This window comes from Cyanistes caeruleus, chromosome 7 (assembly GCF_971803275.1).
Source record: "Cyanistes caeruleus chromosome 7, bCyaCae1.hap1.1, whole genome shotgun sequence".
Lineage (NCBI taxonomy): Eukaryota > Metazoa > Chordata > Aves > Passeriformes > Paridae > Cyanistes > Cyanistes caeruleus.
Window position 1 is genome coordinate 32,486,547 of NC_141707.1, and position 15,738 is coordinate 32,502,284.

The window sequence follows — 15,738 nt, forward strand, 5'->3', positions numbered from 1 at the left end:
CGCCCCGCCCCGCCCCGCCGCGCCGCCCTCCCGGCCAGCCCGGTACCCCGGGGCGCTCCGCTCCGCTCTCCGGCGGCGAGACGGCCGCACTGTGACCCATCGTCACGGCTGCATGTGGGGCGACGTGGGGCACACAACACCTGTTGGTTCTGGACGCTTGCTGCTTTCCTTCTTCTTTGGCACTTTCTTCTCGTCCTCTTTTGATTTTGATGGGGATGCCGTGGGAGTTTAGATTCTGAAATACAGATAATCATGGAATCACTGAATCATAGAACCATCAAGGTTGGAAGAGACCTTTAAGATCAATAAGTCCAACCATCAATCCAGCACTCTCACCCCTAGACCACAGGGAAAATTTTTTTCTGTCACGTAATCTGAATCTCACCTGCCTCAGCTTGAGGCCTTTGTCCTCTAGGCTTCTCACTGCAGGCACAGTAGAAAAGACAGATCCCCACCTCACTATGACCTCCTGTCAGGTTATTGTAGAGAGCGATTAGGTCCCCCCTAAATCTTCTCTAGACTCAGTAAACCTAGCTCCCTTAGCCATTCCTTGTAAGACATGTTTTGAGATGCTTTCCCATTAGCAATATTAATTCTGTATCTTTATATACATGTCTATTACAATAGACAGGCTGTAATTGTACAGTTCTACACTGTGTTTTCCATTTCAGCTTTCCCTGGATCAGGCAAATTCCACTCTTTGTTCAATGGATAAGTCTGGAACATCAGTGAATAATGCCAGATTTTATTGTGGCCCCTTTTTGATATTGGCTGCACAAGATAACAAATGATAAACCTCCAAGATAAAAACCTCCAAGAAAAAGAAGCTGACCATGACTGGGATAATTAAGTTTGGTCTCTGCTTTGCTATGAAATTAGTATTTAATTATAGGTCAGTCAATAAATCAAACAACATCACAAGTGATCCTCATTTGTTTGTTAATCATTGTGCATGACTGCTCTGGGCTAGAAATCAGTTCAGGCATCTGAAAACCCAAATGCCTCACATTAGAGAAACTCATGCATGAGACATCTATTAACAGGTGCTTTTAGAAACAACCCTCCTAATCTTTCCCTACTGTCAAATGAGGATGACTATGCTGTTCTTCCCAGGGATGTTACAAAGATAAATCATTATAAAACAGACTTAAGGACAACAAGTCCTTAAGGAAGTTCTTCAGTACACAGTGGACAGTAAATCTCTAGAACTTGCAATAGACTGCAAGGCAGATGGTATCAACAGGTTCAAAAATGAATTAGGTACATTCTCAAGGAAAGAGCCCTAACATCACAGACACATCAGCTGTGGAGGCTGGGGGGAAAGGACTGCAGGAAATGCCTGGGCTCATGCCCTCCCTCCCTCCCACTAAACAGCAACACTGGGAGCAAGTGGACCAGTGGGCTGATCCCAGAGAGCATTTCTGCTTGTAAAGCTGTGAAGGAAAGTCCAGAAGCTGACAGAAACTAAAGTAGTACCTGCTGTCTTGATACCATGTATAAAAAACAGACAGTGATTAGTGTGCAAAATTACATGTATCAGGAGATAAATCTACATGCACAAAACTACCTGGTTTTGTCCTGTGACCAAAGACTGAGGCTCACTTGTTGCTTATTTTTCCCCACTGTCATTTAAAGCTTTGTAAAACATATTCATTAAGTCATTTCAGACATGAGAAGTTTCACACTTAGCCCCACCTTTCAGAAAAACAGAAGCTTCTAAAAGAAGTGGGCTGTTTTACTGATTTGAAAACTTGGAAGGTTGCTTTTGCTACTAGGAGAAGCTATAAAAGGTAGAGTCAGCATTTTCCTCCTTCACATTATTACTCTCACTGAGTTTGAAATATTTATCTCAAACTCAGAGAGCCATGCAGTTTAGAAGCACCAGCAAGTGTCAGTTATTGAGCAGGAAAAACAGTGGGGCTGCAGTGAAATAAATACTGACTAATTTAATAAATCAAATTTCATAAATAAATAAAACCACAGTTTTTGGTTTCTTATTCTTCACTCAGCTGATCACAACAATCTAGGCTGAGTTTTAAGGACAATAAAAGCACTCCCTCTGTACAAATGACCAGAGCACTTCCAGTCCTGCAACAGAGCTGCTCTTTAGAGGGGATGCTTCCATAATAGCAGAACTCCAAGTTCCTTCCTCCACTGTGCCCTAAGACCCTAAGCTCAGAAACAGCCACACTTTCTGTGGCACTGCTTGTTCCTTTACTACCAGCTCCTTACCTTGAGAAGAGAAAGTATCTTTCTGTAATTAAAGGGGATTTAGGAACTTTAAACAATTACACAAGTAATATAAAATGTCACTAAACTTTAGCTCACCCTACTTAAAATTTTAAAAGATGAACAAAAGAATGAGACCAAGATAAATCAATAGCCTTTGAGATAACTGTTAACTCTGTTTATCATGGATAGTCGTTACCCTTTAAAAAATAACCTTTAAAATACTAATTGGTTTCTCTGATTTTCTGAAGTGCCAAAGGAAATACTGAATCACCAATCAAGACGACAACTTAAGACTTATCAATTTCCTCCTGGGGAAAGTATGACCAGGTTGCTTCCAAGCACCAGATATCTGAGCCACTGGAAGCCAACCTTATTTCCAGTTACAGGGGAACTTCACAAGCTGTTTCACCTAATATTCACAGGACAGTCACTAAGGTAATGATCCAAGGCTATTGTTCTGGCCTGTGACAGACTTCTCTCCTTATTTAACTTGATTAAGCATCACCACTATGCCTATTAACATGATGATAAAAGTGTGTCTTGTAGCTGATCATGACACAGAGATTTTACAGAAACTGCAGAGATTTGAAAATGTATTAGTACTAAATTTGCTGTCTCTCAAGCTGGCCACGGTAACTAAGGCAACCCATTTTAAAGGTGGGGAGATATGAAAAACTGCCGACGCTTTTTATCTACAGGGAACATGCAAAGGAATTAACCTGAAGAATCAACTGAAGTGCATACCAACAAGCTATCAAAGGGTTTACTGAAGATGACTTTCTAATTTAACAATCTTGTGGCTTCAGGGTTTGTGACCACTGTGAAATTCCCCCTTCATGTTAGCAAATGTTAGAGGTGCAGTATATCTTTTTTCTGTGCCTCCACAGCAAAATATAAAACACTTACGTAAGGCTAAAACCTTACTCCCTGTGTAAACAGAATTACTTCTGTATCGAGACCTGATTAAAGCTATTGCCCCTTTTGGCACTCCCAGTCACTTGACAAAGCATTTTTGTTTAGCTTCCTCCAGTTTCATACTCGCCATCCATACACTGTTCACCCCCATAAGCAGAGCTGAATCCAGAACCTGCCTATCACAGGGCAAAAGCCTTGAATTTACTCCTGCTGTCTGTGTTTAGGCAAATCTGGAGTGCATTTCTCCAGGGAAACCTGCTGGTTCTGTCCAGAAATTAAATATGAGCTGGGCAACTCAAAATAGTCTGGATTACATTGCTCAGACAGGGGTATTATTCTGGCTGGACATTTGTAATTTGGTCATGAAAATAATGATGCATATATGTCCTTTTTTGGGAATCATGGCATTGCCATAAAAAAATACAAATCTAGGACTAACTGATATTATCTATAAATATAGTCTGGACTAGTAAAGTTAATGGATCTCTTCTGTGAAAAATAATCATAAGCAGAAGACTGCAAGCCCTGGGCTTTCATTGGGAATATGTGCAAAGCCAGTCTGGGAGTACATGACCCTTGCTTTAAGGGCTCTGCTCCACTGTGCTCACCCCCCATGCTGTGCCTGGTGTCTGCCTGGCTGATGGCTCCTCACTGCTTTTGTACAGCGGGCAGTAGAGAGGCACTGAAGAGATGGGACTTTTGCTAAGATAACAAAGCCAGTAACAGCAATTTATTTCACATATCCACTTGTCCTTTTACAGCAGAGTCATTAATGAAAGGGTTGTACAGGAGGATGCAGAGTGTCCACCACAGGAGGTAAGAGTGTGGTGTGGCCCATGGCCTTGCTCAGCCTTGCCCCTCCTGCCAGCAAATCCCACACTGCCCTGGCACTGGACAGCAGGGTTAGCAAACACTTAGGAAAGCTGTGGTTTGTATACACACAAATTATGTAATTGCAGAGGTGAGGCGTAAGAATGTGAAAGAATACAAGCACAAGATATGATGGCATCAGAGAGAGAAAAAAAATAAACTTCCCTTAGAGTAAGGAGGGCATTATCCAGTGCTGCTGGAGGTGGCCTGCAAGTTGGAGATGTCACTTCCCTGACTCTGGGTACCACTCACATTTTCACACAAGGCACATGAGCACACCTTGGTGTCATCCTGGAGCCAGCACTGGCCACAGACAGCTGGTGCCACCTGCTGAACATTACAACATTTATAATCTGGATTGAGGGAAAATAAATCCCCACCAGAAAAGTCAAATTGTGCTGAAATTAGACTATATCTTACACACAGAAGAATCAGCAGAGAGCTGCAATGAGCCCGAGACAATTCAGTTTACTTTGTAAAATCTTTGCCAAGTACAACTTCTATTATTGTACTATGTATTTCAATCTCAGAAACAAAGCCTGTTACATCTGTTTGGTTTAAAATTTTGTTATTGTTATAACATAAATTGATTCAATTTTTCTGTTTGAACAATTGTTTCTGCAATAGGATTTGTGAGCACAATATACAATATCTTTGATCTAAAGTAAATGCAACACATTTCTTGGTGGATAAAATATTTTATAGATTTGCTGTCAGTTAGCAAAAGACAAGCAAGAAAACCCTAGGAAAAAAATTGTCTTCCCATCCTTTTAAATCCTTGATTCAGCTGAGTGAAAGAGCTTACTGGTATAGGCTACTGACAGATATTAGGCTATAAAATTTGCCTTTCAAGTGCATGATGAATTACCAGAACAATCTTAATAATAATCTACAGCTTAGTCCCTAACCTGTACAATTTAGATCTTGCTATGTTTCAAGTGTTTAAAGGATTTGACTGAGCTCACATAAATATCTTAGAAGAATTTGAGTGCTCAGCCTTCATAAAACACATTGAAAGTGTATCTTGTTTAGCTGGCACTTTTCACTTGAAGTGCAACAAAACAAAGGTGTTTCTCAATAAACTGGACCTTATGGCTCTTCACAAGCAAGAGAAGAAAAGAAGTTGTAGCAAGCTGGGTCTTTGTCTCTTATAGTAAGTGACAAGATGAAAGGACAGTTTGTGTTAGGGGAACTTTAAACTGTATTTTAGGAAAATTTTCTTCACTGAAAGGGTTCTCAAGCACTGGAACAATCTGCCCAGGAAAGTGGCTGAGTCACCATCCCTGGAGGGTTTAAAAGATGTGTACACTTGGCACTTTGGGACATGCTTAGTGGTGGGCTCAGCAACACTGGGTTACTGATTTGACTTGATGATCCTAGAGGTCTTTTCCAATCAAAATGATTTTATGATTCTATGCTTTACCTGATAACACCATCCCTCTTCCACTGGTGTTTTTTACAGTAAGGCTTTGAAGAAGTAATGGATACATTATCTGCTAATTTCTCTCTCCAGACTGAAAGGAGAGAGGTAAAAGCTAACACCTTCTGCTCCTCTCTGTCTTCTGCAGGATTCAGACATAACAGCACCTTTAAAGTGCATTGAAAGTTCAGATTTGCCAGAGTCTCCATGTCTGTGGTCTGTGCTTGACTCAGCAAGGGACACAGATCGCATTCAGAGTAACAACAGGAGCAGTGCATGTGAAACTGTGAGGAGTGCTGTTCCCAGTTTTGCCTGCTCAACATCCCTTCATTGTATTGAATCCTGACACAGGAACATCCTGGCTACCATCTCCCACTTGGAGTGTGGGCTACCAAGGACAGCACAGGTATGGTTTGCAATGGCACACCAGGCTGGCACAGGGCTGGGAATCCACTCAAAAGCCTCTTACCTTGAGCCAACTTATTGCAGAGGAGCAATGACAGCATCTTGCTGCTCTGTGAGGCTGTACCTCCCAGCTCCTGCTGAGTTCCTGCTCAGTGAGTTTAGCCTTTTCAGCTGACTATGCCGAACTGCATGGTGTAGTTACAAACTCCTCCACAGCACTGGACACAAGTAAAAGAGTATCTTGGACCTCTTTTTATAAAGACCTTTTCCCTCTGCACCAGCTCCAGCTCATTGCTGGCAAGTACCAGCCCACATAGAGAGCAGACCAGCAGCAAAGGCAATATTCATCCAGAGGTTATTTTTAAAATTTTGCAAAGTTTCAAAAACCTCCCAAAAATTCCTTCTTTTTGGGAAAGTCCTGATCCACATCCCAGACACTATCTCTTCAGCAGTGAGCATGCTGAACTACAAGGCCTCCAGGGTCTTGTACAGCTAGCTCTTCCTATGATCTTTTAGTGGCCTCTGCTGGCCAGGACTGAGATCCCCGGCATCTGTTTAAGTGTCAGTCCCGAATCCAGCTAAGATTTACATAGATATTTTATTGGTGACAGCAGCAGAGCCAACATCACCAGGATTGTATTAATCATACAGCAGCAAGTTCTCACTGGAGACCACTGTTCCACTATAGCTGCTTGTTTTAGACTTGAAATATTTATGGGAAAAAAAAATCTTGATGGGCACAAATGAAAATCAGTGAAGACAAACTCTGGATATTACTGCTGCCTTTGGATTTGAAACTGAGTCACCTATTAAACTTTCAGCTTTATGTGGTGTTGAAGGAATAGCCCAAAAGAAGGCAGACTGGGAGTGTGCATGGCTGGGAGTGATCTACTTTTCCAAGAACATCATATTTATGGTAAAGGTGTGGACAGAAGTGCCCTCAAAGATATGGAAAATGTAATTCTGCTTACTCAGCACTTCAGCTGAGAGATCTTGCAAAACAAACGAACAAATAAACAAACAGCATATCTGCTGTTTTCTGAATATCAGAAAAAATAGAGCTGCTTTCCTGATGTTCTCCCTTAGTGAAAACTCAGTTTTCCAGCCTCTGTTTTACTTTTCTAGAGAGTATAAACTCACTGCAGCTAGAAGAATATAAAGCTATCATTATAAACAGGCATTTTCCTCTTTGTTTCTCTGTGGGAGTTTGGTGGTCTTTCACTGAAGGATTTATCTTTGAGGTATCATAGCTCCAGGTTCTTTCACTTACCTTCCAACCAGTTTCCATTCTCTTACAGGCTTGACTCCACCAGTTGGAAAAGGCTGTTGATACAGAAAAGGTTAATTATTTTGTTAAAAAATAATTATAATAAAAGCCCCTCCTCTTTTGTTCAAGAGCATTCCTACAAAATTTGGGTTTCATGTACTATAAATAAAACCCCATAAAGTCATGATTGATTTCAAACTGGAAACACAACAGTAGCACTAATCCTTTTTTCTGCATCTTTTCTTCCTGGAAATTAGCTTAGAAAAACCTTTTTTTTTTTTTTTTTCCAGTTCCTGCATTTGTTTCTAATTTGTTACAACAAAATCTTTTGTTCAGAGGAGCACTGGACTTAATTCTCTCCTTCAAAACTGTTCAGCTTTTTCAGCAGTACTGTGTGATTTTGGTTGGCTTTTTTCAATACAGTTTTTTCCTACTGGGAATTAAAGTCAGACCAAAGTGCATAAGATACATCCACTGGAGGGCAGGCCTGAATCTGGCAAAATGTGCTGCAAAGGCCTAGAAGGAAAGATACCAAAGTTACATTTTTCTGAATGAAAGCTGTCATGAATCAATCAGGACTGGACAGTGAAAAACAAAGAGATGGTCTTTTTTCTGAATGGATTCATGACTACAAATTTATATCATTTAAACAGACTCCAGTAAGAGTTCAAATCTAATAAGAAGGGCCCTAGATGAAGCTTAGGACATTGATTAAAATGAAAATAAACCTCAAATGACAATTATTAGCTGAAGTCAGCAAATCCCAAGAGGATCTATCCATGTGGCGCTGATCAGGCAGCACCAATCACTGGGGCTGAATTCCAGGCCTGAACTTGGTCCATAGGTGTTGAGGCTTTTGCTGGTGTGCTTAGCTTACAGCCTCTTTACAGAGCTGACCCTAACAGTAGACTGCCAAAGAAAACAAGGTGATAAGTATTTCTGCTCGTTGAGCAAGAAGAAGGATCACACAAAGGTCTGCAAGCATCTAGTAATTTGCTTTAAGATAAGGATAGTAACGTGTTTAGAGAAGAACGAAAACAGTGTGTTTAGAGAAGAACGAAAACAGTGTTATAAACTAGAGCTATAAGTTTGTATTCTATTTTTAGATGCTTGGCAAAAACTATATAAGTAATGCAAGAGCAAAAAATAAAGGTCTCAGTTCCACATCACATTGGTGTGCTGTCTGATTCCTGCCTTAAGATTGGACTTAACACATAGGCTCCCCGTGTTCCCACAGCAGCTCTACCCTCCAGCAGAACTTGTGATCTGAGCCCTCTGGGGTGAAAGGTGCCTCCTGGGAGGTCCTTTCCAGGCTGTGCAGGCAATCCAGAGGCACATGGGATGTGCACAGGCAGAAGCAGTGTCTGGCTCCATCTCATGCTCACAGCCAGACCAGCCCCTGGGCATGCTCAGGGAGGAACTGCTCTGGGTGGGCACCTGATGGCCACACTCTGGATTTGCAATCTGTGCACTCTTTACTGCCAGGTCCCCTACTTCCATGGAGGTGGCCCTGCCTCAGAGTTAATTACATGTGACTGGACCCAGAACTTCATGCCGTACTTGTTTCTAGCAAGAACTCAGTTTTGCTCAGCAGTTTGAGATGTTAAACCTTTGACACTCCAGACAGAATTTTTGACTTTGAGTGCTATCAAAATCATAACAAAAGGAAAGAGTTTATTTCATGTGGCAGCTGAAGATCCCATATTTAATGCTGGCTGACTATATCAACCCTCAGTTTTATTTCTGACAAACTGAAAACTCAGTTTTCTTTTTGCAGTTTTCATGGGTGCACATTAAATGATCTTCCTCCTTTCATCAGTGACTCATTCCTGGAAAGGCTATTTCACAAACAGTATCTCCATTCTGGAGGAAACAGGCTATTCCCACTTACATTACTCAAGTAGCTGCAGACAAACTAAAATACATTAAGTTAAAAGATTTCAAAATGCATTAGAAACATAGCTCAGAGACAGTCAGCTTTATTTCAAGTAGTTTTCTGATGTAATTGCTGCCCTTTAATGAAATCAATCAAGCCAAATATTAAAATCAACTCGAAATTCTCAGGGGCTGGCTGGAGACACTTTACAACCCATGGAGTCTGTAAGTTCATAGACGTCTCATAGTATTTCATAGTGGTCACACAAAATATTTAGAGTCAATTTTAATCAGAATCAGGATATAAATCAGAACAACTCCAATTTGAGATTGCTAAAAGCCAGTGAGGCATTTGTTTAAGTCAACAGCTGCAGTTTTTACATATATTAGAATCCATTTCTTGTAATGTGAATTAAAGTCTTACCTGGAGATGTGAATAAGGTGATGATATCGTTGCCTTCATTAGTAATAACTATGGATGTGTTTAGAGTTGAGCTGCTGCTGCTAATTTTATCAAAGAAAACACACTAAAAATATTAAACACACTAAAGAATTCCTCAAACAAACAGTTAAATCCCCAAGGATTGGGGAAGGCATGGTCTGAGAAACAGGCTTTCCACACAGAAGAAAACCAGAAGTATAATCATATTTTTAAACAAAGATAATAGAGATAAATTTTATAAAAATATAAAATATCTTCCTGGCAGTGTGTAGTATAACACAAAACCAGCATGTTACATGTCAGTCACAGGAAGAATGTACTTGAATAAGACTCTTCTGGGGAATATTTGTAAAATGCAACACTCCTTAAAGCATTCAGAGGTGCAAGTGTTACGAGTGACCAGGAATATTTCTAGCTGAAGGATAGTCTGAGAAGCTCTCTGAGATCTGACTACCATAGGTGAAATCAAAGGATCAGTAATTCCAATATTACATTGAGTGATAAAAAATAAAACATTATTAGGGTCTTCTCTATGAAACTCCAAGATTGTCCTACTGTTGGTAGTGTAAGAATTTACCTCAGGTATATTATCTGTAAATAGGCCTTCCAAGAGTGTTCCATGCCAAGGAACATTTGTATTTACGAGACATTGCACGTGTAACAAATACTGAAAGGGAACAAGATAAGAGTTAGGCAAATGTTGAAATTACAAAACCAAACAAGAGTCTGGACATATGCAAGACTTTCCAGTGCTAAGCTATGTATAAATGACTTTAGTCTGATCTGAGTTCAGGTTAAACAAATAACAGCTCATGTAAATAGCCATTTTTGTCTCTGTGTCATTGTGTCTGAATTTCTTTATTTTCAGAGGCCTGAAATCAGATTGCAAACATCACCTCCTCACATTTGCATATTTTAACAGAGACAGACATATACATTCCCTTGTTTTAATGACAAGAGACTGTCACAATCTCCTGTATCATCAATGTGTACTCATCCAGTAACCACTGCATTAAGCCAAAAAATACAATGATCAAACACAGGCACATTTTTCCATCACAGATGGTCCCTTTTGGTTTTCTTTATGAACATTTTATCAGACTTGGATTGTTCTGATTTGATCAAGGGACCCCTTGGGAAAATGTTTTTCATATGGGCCACCCTTGTGGTCTTTATTTTCACTTCATCTTTTTGGGAAGCACTTTATTTCACTATCTATACTCCTTACCTTAAATATTTGTTTCAATCTAATACATAAACTCCACCTCACCAGTGACATTCAATTGTACATCAATCTCCAACTCCTGCAACAGATATTCACTTAAATAATAATCATAAGCACAGCAGTAATTTATTACTTTTTTCCTTAGAGTACAAGAATAGTTTTACTTCTCCCATGTGAATTGTCAGCAGTACACGGAGTGGGGAATTCTGATATCTTTCAGGGCACTTACAAAATTCTGGAACCATGTTTTGCTAAAAAGAAGATTTTCACTGTGATGTGCTATATTTAAAGGGAAGCAGATAGGATGTTGTGCTTTTCCACTGTCTCCTCCTGATATTTTTCCACAGCTTTTTGGTTCCTTTTAGAGTGATTAGAATAAATTAGTAATGTTGTGCTGGTTTAGAATCAGTCCCTTTGGGACTCTAGAACACTCCAGAGCAATAAGTGAAAACAACCTGTGGGGTTAGAAAGACTGAAAGGAGGACTGTCCACAATCAGCAAGCTGCTGTAATGCCTGAGATCAAAGATTCCTTTGTTTGCATTCTGGCACAGCTCTTACACTCAGATCTATGAAGATATTTGGATCCTTCAATACCAGGGGCATCAGAGGCAGATAGGACTTGAATTCTTTGCCATCTGCTCCCTCAGTGATTTGAAGCAGCATATGATGCCATCATAAACACACAAGATTTAACAGAGAACATTTAGCAGCATTTAACAGAGGAACAAAGTAAAAGCTTTCCAAGGGAAGCAGGCTATTGTCAAGGCCCTTCTGTGTAATTCCAGCCTAGCAGGATGAAGGGGTCTCTCAGGAACCAAGTTCCAATCTATCACCTTAAATATAGTACCGTGTCCATGGCAAATGTTTAATGCAGTGAGAAACACCCAGATCTGAAAGGGCTGATGCTAATGGCACTGATGCCAGTAACACAATGCCTTTTGTTTTCAGCCAAGGCCCATCAGAACGGAAACTGAGAACTTCTGAAGACACTTCAATATGTGGCTTTTGCAAAGCTAACTTTCCTTTTATGTGTCTGTTGGTATAAACAGTCTTCTAAATAATATATCAGGATAATGTATCCAATAATGACAAGAAATAGCCACAATTATCAAGATGTGACCAGGAGCTTGTGACCAACACAGTGTTGGAGTCTCCACAGGAAATGGCAGAAAAGCAGTTTTAATGTTAATAGACCTCCTGCTGTTTACAGTTTATTTCATATGGAGGTGTTCTGATGAAGTTTCCTTGAGGGCTGCTACTCCCTTCCTGCACCTTCTTTGGACCAGAAAGCACACAACACTGGCAGACAGAAAGAATCTACTATGTAAACATGGTCCACTCTTCAGAGGCTCATTTATTCCCATAAAAATGGGATCTGATTCTAAACCAGTCCTTGGCTGAAGCTTCATCTTTATTGATTCTAGAGGAGAAATACCAGTTTTAGGACATCAGCAGTAACAGTAACAGTGTCTGGTGTTATAAAGAACTGTTTTGAAGATGACTAAGCAATACATCTTTTAATATAAATTAAATCAAGGTTCTAGCTTTCACAGTTTCAGAAAAGGGTTTAAAACATATTTGGACCAGAGCCTGCAGCTCAGAAACCAGAAGTAAAAGTGAAAGAAGTACAGATTGGTTAAATATAATTCCAACATTCTGGATATCTGTCTTGAGCTTTAAATGTCTGTGTTTGGCATTACTAAGCACATTGGCTAAGACCTGGACAGCAGTCTTGCCTTTTGACACTCATTCCTAGCACTGAAACCATGTGAACCTCTTCTTGCCTCACTTTCTAAGTGTGAACTACACCAACACACTGAAAATCTGTGTGTTCTCCAGAGGGCTGGATCAGCTTGCATCAGCTGAATCTTCATGGTGATACCCAGGGGTGCTCTTTCAGATCTCTCTTTTTTCCTGCTGGTTAATCAAGCAATCAGGATCACTCATTATGTATGTAATTAGTCACTGTTAACACTGAAGAAGCAGGGTTACACTCCAAAATGCAGGAGTCTTCAAGCATGTCTCTTCTAAGGTGGGAGGTCTGACTGCAGCACAAAAAAGCTGTCCATGCTAGTTTCAACCAAGGTTAATTTAAATGTGAGTACCATGAGCCTTCTTGGATGCTGGACCAGTCCGCACTGAAGCCTGTCTTTGTTACTACCAGGATTGGAACTGATCAGTCAGCTTGGATCAGCAAGTGTGTGAATATCATGAATAGAAGCTCACAGCCTCTATATAATCTGTTTTTAGCAAGACAAGAATGTGACTATACTGAGTGATAACAAAATGATGGATGATGCACTGGGAACAGCACTGAAATTACCCTGGTTCCATAAACCACTGTTTCCAGTGGCACAGATTGAAAGGGAAGGCTGCAGACAGGAAAACCTTGCTGGATTAGGACCTCAAAACTATGAGGCAGGTTTCAAAGACAACTCATCGGTAAGATCTTCAGCATTTTCCAGGAGGAAGGATCCACAGAGGAAGGGTTCCTCCAAGCAGCCAGACAAGTGCTTGCAGAAGGGATAAATGACTGACCAAGGTGGATTTTGCTGTCTTAGCAGACACAGCTGTTTTGCTCTCTTTTTGCTGTTCTACAGTGTTACTAAACAGCTACAGCAAATTATGTTGTGTTCCAGCAGGGGATGAGAATACTCCTCACATGGACACAGAGGGGTTATTTGCAGGAAGAACCAAACTTCAGAAATCTGAGATTCTCAGGTCTGTACCCTACACAAGGAATCAGAAGCTTTTCAGTCACTAGCTCTGGTGGTGAACATACTTTGTCAACACTTTGCAGCATCCTGAGCATTCCTGCAACAATGTGAAAAACAACTATCCATGATTGCTGACAGTACCTGCACAGGGACATCTGTTCCTGCTGTGTCACCAGAAGTAGGAAGAAGGTTGAAACGTGATGCTGCCTGCAGGGAAATGTACTTCAGAGGCAGGGAAGCAAAAAGAGAATTGTTTGAAAGCAATTCTCTCTTGATACTTGATGTCCATTTTCAGGATAACATACAGAGAACTAATCATGCAAATCCAAACTCAAGGGAAATAAGCCTTGGTTTCTTCATCTGGTGCTCTGAAATTCAGCCAGTAACACAAACAGCCAAAATCCCTGAGGTGACACAGTGCATTGTTGTTTTGTAGGCAATGCATATTGGATTACTGGAGACTCCACACTGTGAAATTATTATAAACCAGTAATTAGTTGGTGATGGTGATAATTTGGTTCAGAATTCTGAAGCTAGATAAAATGAACTGATTAAAAATAATGCACTGTTAACTCGGTCTCTTGTGCAATTAAAAACTCAGAGAAACTGACTGAAGTATTTAGAAACATAAGGAAAAACTGTAACCATTTAAAAATGTACTCAGCTAACAATAGGTTTGGATCCCGAACTTGCCTTCTTTAAAGGCAAAAGGACACGTTATTTCTCCTCACCTTTGAGAGTTCTCCAAGTGGTTAAACACAGTTTAAGCTTTGGATGGTAAAACATGAATGTGCTGGAACTAAACAGCGCCTGGCACAAGTGAGAAGCTCATCAGAAGATGTTTTCTGATGTACCAGTGCTTTGGAAAAATACTTCCTGCATGTGTTCGGAAATCACCTGGAGCTTTTCAGGAGCTGCTTGATTTAATTTTCAAGTCCCTGCTGTGGCCATACAGACATAATCTGGTAGGCCCCTCACAACCAATTACCTTCTGCAGGTGTTAAGTGGTAAAGATAGCTCTGTCAGATGTTCCTGGCTTCTTTTTTTTTTGGCCAAATTCAGCTTTCTTAGAGGACACAGAGGAACTCAGCCAATGAAAGGATGGATCAGTACAGCAATATTTATGGGAGACTTCCAACCAGTTCCAGCTTTGGAGAAATGACACGTTATTTGAGAGGTCCATAAAAATGAAGACTCAGAAGACAATTTTGACCAAATCCTTCAGTCTGTGGGAGAGGTGTGAATGGAACTGCATTCCTGGGAATGACAGGAGATCCTTCTGAGCAACTCAAGAGACCTTGCTTGACAATATCCCAAACCACAAGGCCAAGAGAAGGATTGAGTAGCTGTAGCACTGTGCTCCTGAAGGTTCTCCAGGCCCTACACCAAGGCAGCTACCACTGAGCATACTTTGGCAGCAGGCAGAGCTGAAGGATATCAAGGAGGTTGCTCAGGCTGGAAGAGCTGATTCCATATCAGACCAAACAGTTGCAGACACTGGTCACTGCTTAGAATTCCTCTCTGAAGGCTTTTCATACTTCAGGAAAAAAATCCCAAAACAACAAAAATATTTTGAGAAGGTTGTCTTATTAAGCTGCATTTGCTTGAAGAAAAGGACTTATTCCAAGCAACCAGTGCTGGTACCTAGCGCACACCCAGACTGACAGCAGGAGAAGCAGAAAACATGAGAAAAAAACAATTTTAAAACCAATTTTTAAACCAATTCTGCCTTAAAATAACTTCTATACAAAACCTCGGTACATCAGTGACAGCTGTGATTTTCAAAGATCATAGAAGCCCTCATATGGGCTGTTTGGTGTCTCTAAAGGAGCCATAAGAATCATGCACACACAGATTGCAAAGAAGCACTTTACAATTACATTTGCAAAGAAATTTACCTACACTTGTACACAGAGAAGTCCTTATTCTTTATCCAGCCTCCTAAGGAAATGACATAATTTGTGTATCACCCAATAAATTATAAACCTGCCTGCTGTTTTCAACTAAACAGAAAGAGCAGGAGAGGGCTCAGCAACAGCTAAAATTCTCCATGGTTAAACAGCTGGAGAGAAGCATTTGAAGTGTTTTCATAAAGCAAAGGATACAGTGTGAGCACAGACAGAAGAAAAAACTGTTCAGAAAAAAGACCAGATGACAAAAAAACCTTCAGCTGGACCTTGGAATAACTGAACCTTTCATTACAAATTCAAAGGTAACAAGGTTTCTTTAGTCTATGAAATATTCTTATGAGCTGAGAATATAATTTCACTCATTTCTTTGCATCAGACACACTGCTGTTTTTCTCCCAGCTTTCTTATAAAATATAATTAATTTACATTTTAAAGACCTTGATGGGTTTTCCCATCGTG